This window comes from Quercus suber, unplaced genomic scaffold (genome assembly GCF_002906115.3).
Source record: "Quercus suber isolate HL8 unplaced genomic scaffold, Cork oak 2.0 scaffold_167, whole genome shotgun sequence".
Classification (NCBI taxonomy): domain Eukaryota; kingdom Viridiplantae; phylum Streptophyta; class Magnoliopsida; order Fagales; family Fagaceae; genus Quercus; species Quercus suber.
The window spans coordinates 564,193-578,499 of NW_027071804.1; the positions used below are offsets into that span (position 1 = coordinate 564,193).

The following is a 14,307-nucleotide window of genomic DNA, read 5'->3' on the forward strand; positions in this document are numbered from 1 at the left end:
ATATACAAAATTTTTTTTAAAAAAAAATCTAGGGCCCCTCCCCCCAACAAAAAAAACGTCCAACAATATCTCCGTCCCTGATGTTACAGTAATTGATTTTGGCACATGATTGATCACATGAAGCCAAAGTGTCATGAACATACATTTGCAAACCTTTTCATACGATCTTGACATTTCAATTCTCTAATAAAATTATATGTCGAACATGTTTGGAGCCAGTACTCTTACTAGTTTTGTTTTGTTTTGCTTTTGTTTTTATTCAATCGTCCATGTACTTACTCGATTGATTTATGTTGTCTGCTAATTGTTTAATTTTCTGGGATCTTTCATTTGCCTAATTAATCAAACTACCGACTTAATGTGAGTGAAATGTCATGACCCATGATGTTGCAAGGTCTTAATGTCATTTTAAATTATTTTGTTAATTGTAGCTCGTAATTCTTTTGTTAATTTTTAGCAGTAGAAAGAAACCGAGACATTTTACAAAGGTAATGCATTATGAATGGAGGAAAGGAAAACTATCTTGATTCACTAGCGTGTTGGAAGCAACTATGTATGAAAATATTATATTTGTAAACATTCCATCACGGTCATTGGTTTAAAAATGCTTCTGCAACAAAGGGTGAGAGTTATTGCTGTGTTTTGTCCTGATTGTCACTTGGCTTCTTATACTTAGAGAGGCAAAGCCAAAGAGGGATGACATCATGACAGTTTTATATAGATAATTCACTTTGCAAATATTTCTTAAATGCAATCCTAAAAATTATTTCCATGATCTAAATAATTAGCTATATAATAATGTAGTGAATCATGTTATCATTTGCATTAGTATGAGAGAAGTTCTTGACTAGAAAAGCCAAATAATGTGAAGGTCAATCGTATTATGCATTATGAGTTTATGATCTTGTAGTCCCAAACTACTCAATAATTTTCCATAAATATCATAATTACGCTTCTCTCTCTAATGAATTAATTAATATGACAATGAATATCAGTGGTCATGTTGCAGTGCAGCAGTGGCATTTAATGTTAATTGTTAAATTGTAGATGGATGGTATATGTACATAAGAATTCGCAAAAAAATACGATGCCTGTTTGATGTAATTTGTGAGAATTTAGCCAATTCTTTGATATGCCAAATAAATTTGATAAAAAACTAACGGATAATGATGATCATAAATTAGAGTCATTTCACCAAAATAATATATAATATTTGACTTAAAAAATAACGTGATAATGCGCCATTAGTTTGTAAATGTTATTTCTACCTCTTCCTCTCTTACCTATTTTGATGAAATAGATATTAAAAAGTGGTTGAGTGCACTTTAAGTGGTTTTCTTCGAGGGAAACCGGGCCTCCCTTAAAATTAAATTAGAATAAACTGATTTTTCCTTCCATTTCATACTTCTAGATATAAATTAGCATTACAAGATAATAATAAACTTGCTACCAACCTCTATAGGATAGCTATTGTCTATAGCTCATCCTTTATTTGAGACCCTTGCTAAGATAATGCTTAGCTTATTGGAACTTGAAAACAACCCAATCTAAACACTACCAAAAAAAAAACATTTTGTGGCCACGTTTGTAAAACACGGCCTTAGGTCTAAAAAACGTGGCCATAGGACGATTTGGCCTATAGCCGTGTTTTTTTAGGCCGCGTTTTCAAATGTGGCATAAACTTCGTGACTATAGACCTGAGGGGTCTATGGCCGCACTTTTTCAAACGCGGCCTAAGACTAGGATCTATAGTTGCATTTAAAACATGGCCTAAGGTCAAAGCTATAGCCGCGTTTAAAATGCGGCTATAGGATTGGACCAATGACCGCGTTCAAAACGTGGCTATAGGTGAAAGCTATTGCAGCGTTCTAATAATCAAAGTCATCATGGTTGGTGTTAGAATAATCAAAGTAATCCATAATTACAAACAAACATCACAATCATTAACATACATGTATGCAAAAACTCCAGTACACTCCTTTTCCAAGTTGTTGTTTTCCTTATAGGCACACAGAATCTATTATCAATAGGTAGAGTTTTGACTAATGAAACACAAGGTCGAAACTTCGTTCCCAGCAAGCTAAAAAGCAATTGCTTTATTGGGTTGGTGGAACTATGTTATAATTATAGTTACCTCAAAGTTGTAGCGTTTATATTATAATTTATATAATATAGTTTTTTTTTATTCCGATGAGACTGGTAAGCATAAGCTTTTATATTCTTTATTTAATTCTTTCAACTACCCGCTGAATAAGATTGGATGGTCTAGCAAATACTAATTATATCAACCTACCACTTTATCAAAAAAATAAAATTATCAACCTAGCTACCACTATCTACCTCTTGGCTCTTGATGAGCCACGAGTCAACAAAAAACACCATACACATTCAACAGTAGTTAGGACAACTTGGAATAACAAGCATTGGCACTGTTAAATTAATTATAAGGAAATTGGAATTTACTACTTTCAAGCAACAACTGGCTTAGAGTTGTTATGAATGTCAGTAAAACTATTTAAAACCAATCTGTCAGATATGCGATATACGATTCAACAACATACGGTTGTTTAGTGCAAAAATAGTTCTCACTGGATTTATCCGTGGTCTTAATCCTATTCTATATTTCATGTTTGACTCGACAAATCAAAGTTGGACTCGCGGTCCCTGAACTCATTCTCACGAAAACCCCCATGCCTCCCAACCGCCATATATTTATTCTTTTTTGTATATATATAAATGTCAAAATCTAACTCTAAACAATTTTTTTTTTTTAATTTTTTTCAAAACAATAAACCCTAACCCCAATTCAATTTTCTATAAAAATTGTAACCCAAAATCAGAAAATCAAACACACAAAATTCCGCTGGGAAAAAGTTTTTTTTTTTTTTTTTCGTGTTTTTCTTTATACAAAGGCTTAACCCTAAATCGAAACAAAGCAAGATCCAAAAAACAATAGGAGGAAAAAAAAAAACAATAAAATTAAATTAGTGAAAGAAAAAGGAAATACTTGCAGACCTTGGATGCATTCGTGCTATTCAGCTCAAAATTCACTCAGATTAGAGAAGTAGGGCTGAGAATCTAAACCCTAGAAATCATAGCATAAAGAATAAAAGTTAAACACGAAACCCTAAGACCCAGATCGTGAAATTGAAAATTGCATACAATAGATCTAGAATTACGAATCAAATAATCGGATATAGCGAAATTGAATATCGAAATTTGAAGGAAAGAGAGACAAAGGGGGGTGAACTTGCCTGAGTCGACTCAGTGATTGTGAACTCGCCGGTGTTTTTTTGAAGATCTTAGAAAGTGGGTTAGCGATGGTGCGTGGGTTGGTGATGATGCGTGAGCTACGGCGATGGTGCATGAGATTCAGTGGTGGCGGTGAGGAGGTTGATGAATCGATGAGAGTTTGTGGATGAGGATGATGGGAATAGGTGAAGGATGAGAGTTTGTGGAGGATGAGAGTTTGAGCGTCTGTGAGAACTGAGAGCTTGAGAAATAGGGATTGTGCATTATTTACTATGCTATTTATACAAAGCCTAAAGCTACGTTTTTAACACGCAGCTACAAGCAAAACCTGAAGCCACGTTTAAGAAACGCAGCTCCATCCCTGGCTAAAGTCGTGTTTTAAACGCACGGCTTCAGACTAAATTTGAAGCCACGTTTTAAACACGCGACTTCAAACTAAATTTGAAGCCGCGTCTATAAAATGTGGCTTTAGGCAAGTTAGAGCCGCGATTTTTAAACGTGTCCATAGTTAAGAATAATAAAAAAAAAGAATGAAATTCGCAGGTCCTATGGCCATATGTTTTAAACGCAGCCATAGCTCCACCCTAAAAAATGCGGCTACAGCTCAAAAAAACGCTGCTTTAGACGTGTTCTATGGCCGCATGTTTAAAATGGGGCCTCTCTTGTTTCTTTAAGCCGCGTTTTTTAAAAACGCGGCTTTAGGCCTAAGACCCGCGTGTTTTGTAGTGAAACAATACCAATCTAAACAACCAAACCTAAACAATTAAAACCAAACCAACCTAAACAAGAAGTGATATAAGAAGACGTCATCTATATCTCCTTAGCAACGTGTCTGGCTACGGAAATCTTCTTGTCAACATGGCCATGCAAGTCTTCATCCTTAGCAACGTGGTTATCTGAGGATGATTGTAACAGTAAAGCTCACGAAGTAAAAGTTGTAGTTTCCTTAACTATAATCTTTTTGCTACAAAAGAAACGAAACATGAGTACAACCTAGAATTGAAATAAAACTAGATATACCCAAATAGAACAACATTAAAAATAAGCAAAAGTGCTCCTGTCAGTCCTAATAAAGTGCTGCACTTCCTTATTCAAATTGAAAGGAAAACATGAACTCGTGGGTTTTTATGACTTTTATCTTGAGATTTGAAACCCCCTTTTTTCTCAAGGAATGAGTTGCTTTATTCAATCTTTTATAGGATTTGCAACTCCTTCCTAGGCCATTTTAGCACCCCCTAATTGCTACAACAAAGAGTAAATCCTTCCTCATTTGAAACCTCTACTACTCCTCTCAGTGCAAAGGGATTAAGTAGACTTGAGTTCAAATTAAAAGACCTTGCAGGATTTTAATAAATGTGTCGAAATATCTCTCTTGAATCCCTTGGCAAGAGAGTACTTGTTTCAATTTGGCATGATTAGATTTCACCAACCCACCTACTTCACTGTCCTTGTCCATCACGGAGATAATGGCATCACTCAAGCTCTCTTTGGAAATCCACCCATTGTCTTCTCTCTCCACCTCCACTGCAACTTTGAGTTCTTCCACCATTAACCTGGCACCCAAAATTTGATCAGCAAGGTGTGGAACACATACGATTTGGCAGTCACTAAAGAGAGCCTCCCACATGGACCTATAACCACAATGGGTCACGAAACAACCAAGAGATGGGTGGTCCAATATCATTGTTTGAGGCATCCAACCCTCATACACCCATCCTCTCCCTTTAATTCTTTCTTCAAACCCCTCTGGCAATGCTTCTTCAATTGTTGTGCATCCATATGGAGTACTCAAAGCCACCAAAAATGGTTGCCCACATAACTTGAACCCTAAAAGAAGCTCCTGAAACTGCTCCTTTTGTAGGGCATTTTGACTCCCAAATGCACAATACACCACACTACCTTGCTTGAAATTGCCTAACCAATTAGTCCATTTTTCTTCGAGCTTGTGGTTGATACTTGAGGCAGGAGAGGTCCTGTTAGCAGCACAAGCTTACCATACTGCTGCCTCGAGTAGTCATAATATGGCCCCTCAACCTCATTATATGTCCTAAATGCAATGGCGTCACTTCCTATCATGCTGGAGGTAATTTGAACGATAAAGGAAATCCCTTCTCCTTAATCCTTGATAAACATTTTTATACGTGCAATCTCAAAGTCCTTTGACTTTAATTGCATTGAAGAAGAAGGATAGCTAGGAGGTGGTTGCATTAAATCTTCCAAAGTCATATCCTTTGGCTTCATCTTAGTTGGGACAATTGATGCATGTGCAACCGCATTTACCACCACATAATATATGGCCTTGGTGCCAATTTGGTGTGCTAGGGCTGGCATCCAAAGGCTGAAGTCAAAGAAGATGAAATGAGGCTGGAGACTAGTCAGAATGGTTTCAACTTGGTGTTGGGTTTTGTAAAATGCAATAGAAAGAAGTGCATGAAGTGGTAAAGGAACATCCGAGGCAATCACGGCACCAGGGTGTAGGCCATTTACATGGGGAACGAGAATGGGATAGAAGTGGATAAGGTTTGGATATTGGTTGAGATGTTCTACCTTTGCTTGTGCTCCTTTAGGCAGTAAGAAGGAAACCCTATGGCCACTCTCTGCAAGCTTGTTGGAGAGGTGTAGGTAGGGTGTGAAATGGCCAAAGGCAAACCATGGAAACATGGCCACATGAAGTTTTGTGCTTCTTGAATTGCTCATCTTTGCTTTTGATTCTTTCTAATTGTGTCTGTAGATGAATGACTGACCAAGCACTTAATTTATATAGCTTCTTAAGAGTTCTTAAATTCTTAATTAATTGAATATACAAGATCTTTATTTTTATTTTTATTTTTATATTGTGAGAGATTGTTACAAGCATCCTCAGATAACCACGTTGCTAAGGATGAAGACTTGCATGGCCACGTTGACAAGAAGATTTCCGGAGCCAGCCAAGTTGCTAAAGAGATATAGATGACGTTTCCTGATATCACTTCTTGTTTAGATTAGTTTGATTTCAAGTTCCAATAAGCTAAGCATTATCTTAGGAAGGGTTTCAAATAAAGGATGAGCTATGATAGATATCCAAAATAGGTTGGCAGTAAGTTTATCATTATCTTGTAATGTGAATTTATATTCTGAAGTATGAAATGGAAGGGCAGATCAGTTTAATCCAATTAAATTCTAAAGGAGGCCCGATTTCCCTCGAAGAAAACCACTTAAAGTGCACTCAACCACTTTCTAATATCTATTACATCAAAATAGGTAAGAGAGGAAGAGGTAGAGGACGTGAAATCCAAGTTGAACATAACAGAGATCTGTGCCCAAAACACATGATGATAATTTTTTGATTTTGATTTTGATTTTTTTTTTGGTAGAAGATGAGAATATTTTTTAAACCTCGTGATATAAAGATATGGTTCTTTCCCAATGTTGGATTTTCTCTTGGCCAAAGCAACAAAATAAAATCTCCAAATTGGTGAAGACTTAATTGAATGTCAGTGAGTATTTTTAGGTTATTTTCAAAATATTCTAGATTGGAAACATGAAAAATATGACGATCTAAAAATATTCTAGTTTATTTTTAGTTATATTTTATATATTTTTAAGAATAATTTATGTTTGCTCTAGATTTTAAAATTAAAGTGAAAACACTAATTTGGTCTTTACATTTTGGAGTTATAGTCAATTTAGTCCATACATTTTAATAACAATTAATTTGGTCCTTGTTATTTTCAATTTGCACTCAATTTGATCTATTTTAAAGAAAAATAAAAATAATAAGAAAATCAACATAGCGAATACATCTAAAACCATCGTGGATGCGTTTGCTCAAATCAAACTTTTCTCAACGAGTAACCCTAGCTACTATTGCTAGACCTTTTCTTTATTTTATTCTATTTTATTATTATTATTATTATTATTTATTTTTTTTTTTTTGGTTGCTGAAATTTGCAAAATTTTCAGATCTGCAATTTTTGTCATATGTCCCAAACTCAAAGAAAGAACAAAATAGTGGAGGAAGTTAATTTCGTACTGTACCAACTGATACCGCCAATATTTGTCTTATCAATGCCTAGGTCAGTACAGAAATGCTTTTGTTTTGTTTTGGTTCAAATACTGGTTGTACCAGAGCAATTATGGACATATCAAGATAAATACCGGGTCTCGGCCGGCAAATAGATACCGAAAAAAAAAAAAAAAAAAAAAAAAAAAAAAAAAAAAAACTCAAAAAACTGTGATTTTTCTCCCCCAAATTTCAAGGTCCACCTCCTCTCTCTTACCTCAGTCTTTCCTCATTTTCTTTGTATTGTCTTTGCTTGGCATTTCTTCTTCTCTCTCTATTTTGCCGGCCTTTGTTAATGTTTCTACAGTCCCTCTTCTTCTTCATTTATTTCCCCCGCCTCTCTCTCTCTCTCTCAACGTGTGTTTGTCTCTTTTTTGTTTTGGTACACTCACGTGAAAGTAGAAACTGAGTAGTCAATCAAGAAGCAAGTGACAAGACTTCAAAGCAAAATGTATGAAGGTGAAAAAAAGAGTGAAAAAAATAAATAAATAAACTTATAATAAAAGACTAATGAGTTACAAATGTAAGCAAAATGTGTGGAGGTGAAAAAAAAAAAAAAATGAAAACTTAATGGGTTACGACTTACAGTAGTTGACTCAATGGGTTTAGGACTTGGGAACTCTATGAATTTCAAAAAAAAAAAAAAATTTATTGGTTAACGTAAATCATTTCAATTTTTTTATGGTTCAAAATTTTATTTTATTTTGCTAAAAAGTATTTCAATCTATCAATTCTATTGGTTAGTATTTAAATATTTATGAACTTTTAATATATCAATTATCAAGGGAGAGAGAGAGTAGTGAGTAGTCAGTTACAAAAAATAAAAGTGAGCTAAAAAATGTTATTGACAAGGTAGAATAGATATGAGTAAAAAATATTAATATTGTTTAAGTAATTTATTATTATAATATATATATCGGTAACTCCAAAATGGTACACTAGTATTGATCGGGTATCGAAATATTTCGTTCTCCTAACCAAACTAGTATGACCTCTAGTACGAAATTGACTTCCTTATAGCCACCCAATTCTCTCATATGTAATGCCTCATTTAACTATCGGGATTTTGATATTGGTAGACATGGCAATACGAGTCAGAATTTTCTGACTCGACCTAATCCAACCTGAAAAATACCTGACTGGAACCCGATTTTTTTGACTCGAAGTAAAAATGGGTTGACCCGTGACCCGACCCTATTTTTTTTGCAGGCCAACCTGACCCGACCTGTTAAAAAAAATGCGCTAAAAAAATATTTAATTTACGTCTTGATACTAAGTGCATAAAGCACAAAGTACCAAAACTTATAATCAATATATTATATATATATATAAAAAAAAAAAAAAAAAGGCCCCTAATTTGGTCAATAGAGTCGGTTGCTTCACGCAGTGTCCAATAAGTTGAACTTGGATTTCCTAATAAGGACCAAATTAGTTTCTCTGGCCACTAGGTTTTACCCAACCGCCAGTAGAATATCTGTCCCTAGCCGTGTCTAGGTTTGCTTTTCCCTTCAATCTCACATTGGATTGATAGGACGGAGGGTTGGTTCTGTGTTTTGGGTGCTGTTTTTTCTGGTTTTGATTGCAAAGTCCATGGCCGGTTTAGATGAGATGTGGACTCGATTCACCCTATCGGAAGTGGAAGACGGTGGGGCTGAAATTACACGCCAAGAAGAAATTAGAACCCACCGGTTGACAAGGAAGTTTCTTACAAAGAGGATTTTGAATGTGGATGCTATGGCCGATACCTTCAAACCCTTATGGAGACCGTTTGGTGAACTAAAGATACGGGATGTTGGGAAAAACATTCTCCTGTTTGAATTTCAAGATAATCTTGACCTTGAAAGAGTTTTGGAGTCTGAACCATGGTCGTATGATAAGAGCTTAGTAATTTTCCAGAGGGCTGCTGATGTTGATTGGGTTCCTAGCTTGGATTTTTCGCACACAACATTCTGGTTACAGATTCATAATGTACCAGAATGCTTATTAAGGCAGGCAACAGGGGAGTCAGTTGGCAAATCCTTGGGTAACGTGATACAGGTGGCTGACCCTGAAGATCATGGGGCCAAAGGTGAATTTTTAAGAGTCAAAACCGTGTTGGACATCTCATGACCGTTACCAAGGTGTTGTAAGCTATGGTCAGAAGGGGAGCTAGTGGGCTGGACAGGAATAAGGTATGAATGACTACCTAATTTTTATTACTGGTGTGGCTGTGTTAATCATAGTGAGAGGGAATGTGAGATATGGTTACGTGACAAGGCTCAACTGAGTCGCGAAGAACAACAATATGGGATTTGATGAGAGCTGATGCGGTGAGGATAACAAGAAAAACGGTTGCGGTGATTCCAGAGGCATCACGCAACAAAGCTCCTTGGCGTAAACAACAGAAAAATCACGGGTCTTCTTAGACTTGTTCTGAGGACACATCCACTAAAACAAGGTCTGAAAGGGAGACTGGTCCAACAACAGGGAGGGGGGAGAAGTGGGGTGATTCTGAGACTACTAATTACTCAGCTCCCGTAGTTAATGTTGAAAATTTGGGCATGGGCGAGTGGGTAAGGAAAATCAAGCCACACGATTAGAGAAGGATGGGGTTGGTTTGTCTAGTGTAGACTAGCAGGTGCTCCAAGTTCCACCTACACGGATTGTAGCTCAGAATAGTCATGCCAACCAACCAGTTTAGAGCAAACCATTGGGGGATATCACTAACCAACTAGTTCAGAGCAACCCACTGGGTGATATCACTAACCAGGCTCAGGCCTCTTAATGTTTGACTAGGAAGTGGAAAAAATTAGCCAGAAAGGTTGGGAAAACAAAGAAGAAGGAGAAAGCTAACAATGGGAAGCGGCGTATGAGTATTGATCATGAAGAATAGAGTGGAAGTAAGAAACAATGCATGGATATTGGTTCTCTGAGTGATGAAATTATTGTTGAGGTGGCTGCTAGGGTCTAGCACCACCGAGAATTATGAATTGCCTAAGTTGGAATTGTCGTGGGCTTGGGAACCCACAGACAGAAGATGAACTTGTTGCCTTGGTGACAAATAAAGATCCCAAATTAGTTTTCTTGATGGAAACTAAAGTTGAAAAATGTGTTTTGGAGCGGATTGGTAGTAAGATACAGCGTTGTCCGACGTGTCAATACGGGAGGTGGTTTAGCGTTGTATTGGAAGCGGGACTTTGATGTGGATGTTCAATCTTTTTTGGCACACCACATTGATGCTATTATTAACCATGGAGTTGATGACACCTAGCGTTTCACGGGTTTCTACGGAGAACCTGAAACCACCAACTGGGAAAACTCATGGTTGTTGTTACGAGCTTTGCATCGGCGATTTTCGCTGCCTTGGGTTTGTTTGGAGACTTTAATGAAATTATATTTGCTGAGGAGAAACAAGGTTGGTTGGACCGCCCTAAAAGACAAACGCAGGGATTTAGGGATGCTTTGGATGATTGCCACTTAAAGGACCTTAGCTTCAACGGTTTTCCCTTTACTTGGTGTAACCGTAGATCGGGTAACCAAAATGTTTTGGTTTGATTGGATAGAGGTGTGGCTTCAATTGATTGGATTCTCCGCTTCCCGGCTACCCGAATTCATCATCTTGATGCTTTCCACTCTGACCATAAGCCACTCCTACTTGGCTCAGATTCGGAACTCAAGTGCTTTTATAGAAAGGGTAGGCCTTTTTGCTTTGAGTCCATGTGGTTGAAAGATAGTACCTGTGAGGCAGTGGTGAAAGACTCTTGGGGAAATCAATCTGGTAATGCTTCGACCTGGAGCTTTAATGATAAGATTTTGACCTGACAAGACAAGCTGAGGGATTGGAATAAAAAGACATTTGGCCATGTGCGTAATACGCTAACAAAAAAACTTAAAGACCTGAAGGTGGCCAAAGAGAATAGGATGTACAGAAATAATCCAAAGGTGATATACAAGCTGAGGGGGGAGATCCAAAGTCTTAAAAACAGGGAGGAAAGCATGTGGAAGCAAAGGTCGTTGAATGCTTGGCTTAAGGAAGGAGACAGTAACACTAGGTACTTTCATTGTCGTGCCACCCAATGAAACTGCCGCAATTTTATTGAGGGATTAGAGGATGAGGCAGGGCTATGGGAGGTTGATGAATCTCGGATGGGTAGGGTGTTGGAGCAGTATTTTAAATCCATCTTGACTTCCTCTGATCCAATGGGCTTTAAGGAGATTTTAAATGGCATCCAACCAGCCATGACCGAGGAAGCTGCACGCTTTCTCGACCGAGATTTTCAAGCAGTGGAGGTCCAGTGTGCGCTTAAACAAATGGCACCTCTCACGGCTCCAGGCCCTGATGGTATGTCTCCCATTTTTTATAAATCTTTTTGGCATATTGTAGGTGATGATATAACTGCAATTGTACTTAAGGCCCTTAACACTGGTGTTGTGCATGAATCTCTTAATACCACATTTATTACATTGATACCAAATATCAAACACCCAAAAGAAGTGGCTGATTTTCGGCCAATAAGTTTGTGTAATGTCATTTATAAACTCATATCCAAAGTTGTGGTGAATCGGCTGAAAAAAGTCCTAGCTTAAACTATTCCTGAATCTCAAAGTGCCTTTTTATCGGGAGGCTCATTTCTGATAATATCCTTGTGGCATTTGAAACACTGCACTATCTTAAACGAAAGACACAAGAGAAGGTGGGTTATATGGCAATCAAACTGGACATGAGCGAAGCTTATCACCGTGTAGAATGGGTGTTCTTAGAGAAAACCATGTGGCACTTATGGCTCGGGGAAAGGATGGTGAGTCTCATCATGTCTTTTTTAAGTTCTGTCTCTTATTCTATGCTTCTTAATGGGCAACCTGTAGGAAACATCAAGCCAAGTAGAGGGCTGAGACAGGGAGACCCCCTCTCTCTATACTTATTTCTCATGTGTGCATTGGGACTTCAAAGTTTGATCCACAAGGCTGAAACTGAGGGGCTCATTCAAGGGGTGGCAAATATTTTCTTTACCTCCAATACCCTCCAGGATACTCAGGTTCAGATCCAACAGTTATTAGGTGTGCCAACCATCAGACAATATAAAAGGTACTTGGGTCTTCCTACTCTTGTGGGTCGAGCTAAGAAGCAAAGCTTTATTTACTTAAAGGAAAGGGTTTGGAAAAAAACTCCAAGGTTGGAAGGAAAAACTTTTATCCCACGCCGAGAGGGAAGTCTTAATTAAATCGGTCATCTAAGTCATTCCAACGTATACAATGAGTTGCTTCAAGCTTCCAAAGGGCCTTATAAAAGAATTGGAGGTGTTAATTCGCAAGTTCTGGTGGGGTTACAGTGGGACAATAGGAAGGTTCATTGGGTGAAGTGGGAGAAATTATGTGAGGCTAAAGAAGTAGGTGGTTTAGGATTCAAGGAAATTGAGAAGTTCAACGATGCACTATTGAGTAAGCAAGTTTGGCGTATGATTAATAATCCGGGGTCTTTATGTCATTGTGTGTTTAAGGCTAGATTTTTTCCGGATTGCTCTATTTTAGAGGCTAAAGACTCAAGTGTTGGGTCTTATGCGTGGAAAAGCATTCTTAGTGTGCGAGATGTGATCCGGAAAGGAATGGTGTGATGTATTGGAAATGGGGAATCAGTGTGTATAAAAATGGATAAATGGCTGCTTGCATAGTCAAGCAGGTCCGTTATATCTCCGATAATTCAGCTGGCACCTGACGCTAAGGTTAGTGAACTTATTGATCATGATAGCGCTCTGTGGAAAGTTAATCTGGTGCAACAACTGTTTCTGCCTCATGAAGTCTCTGTTATCATGGGCATTCCACTAAGTGAAAGGCTTCCCCCTGACAAAATCACTTGGGCGCTTACTCCATCTGGTATGTTCACTACCAGTAACGAATATAAGTTGCTTACTGCTTGTGATTCAGCTTCTAATGTAGGTACCTCAAATTCGGAGTCTCAGAAGAGATTTTGGAAAAGCATTTGGCAGCTACGCACTCCAAATAAAATCAAGCTTTTCATTTGGAAAGCTTGTCAAAATGCCTTACCAACTATGGCGAATCTTCAGCGACACCATATTGCCACAACAGCAACCTGTGAAGGCTGCAAAGAACAACCTGAGGACCCTCTTCATGCCTTCTGGCTCTGCAAAGAAATATCATGTGTATGGAGTTCAATGGGATGGTTTTACCATGATGTTCCACCTCAACTAGTGTCTTTCAGTGACCTCTTCTCCAAATTTATGCAGTTTAGGGATGATTATAGAATGGAGATTTTCTCAATCATCACTTGGTTCTTATGGAATAGACGAAATGCTAGCCACTTTGGGAAGCCTATTCATCCATTCCACAAGTTATGCAGTATAGCAGCCAATATTCTCTAGAATACCGTGTAGCCCAGAATGAGGATGAGGATGAGGATTCAGCTCCCACAGGTCCAAGTGTGTTGTAGCATTGGCATCCCCCTGATCATAACAGTTACAAAATTAATTTTGATGCGGCAATATTCAGATCATCTAATACAGCTGGCATAGGAGTGATGGCTCGTGACTGTGCTGGGGAAGCAATAGGAGCCCTGTCTATGTCCATTCCCCTGCCTCAATCCGTAGCAGATGTGGAGGCACTAGCTTGTCGCAAAGCGGTTCAATTTGCAATTGAAATTGGCTTGACTCGGGTTGTATTTGAAGGTGATTCTTTGGTGATCATCAATGCACTTACCACGGAATCTGGGGAATTGGCCACATATGGTGCTATTCTAGATGACATTCGTGCAATGGTTTTGGGCTTCCAGATGGTAGACTTCCAGCATGTGCCACGCACTTCCAATTTAGTAGCTGATGCGCTAGCGAAGAAATCGAGCTCAGCTTTAGGTGTGCAGGTTTGGTTAGAGGATATTCCCACAGACATTGTCCCATTTGTGTTAAGGGATGTCCATTAATCTGTACTGAATGTTTAGTTAATAAATTCCCAGGCCTTTGGTCTGGTTTCTCAAAAAAAAAAAAAAAAAAAAAACCTAGCTTCAACCTTCACACATTACACCA

The 14,307-nt window shown here is 38.0% G+C and overlaps 1 pseudogene; it reads right to left on the minus strand.

Moving 5' to 3' along the window:
- Positions 1–4,178: 4,178 nt before the first annotated feature.
- Positions 4,179–5,973, minus strand: LOC111986678 (UDP-glycosyltransferase 79B9-like; annotated as a pseudogene).
- Positions 5,974–14,307: the final 8,334 nt, after the last annotated feature.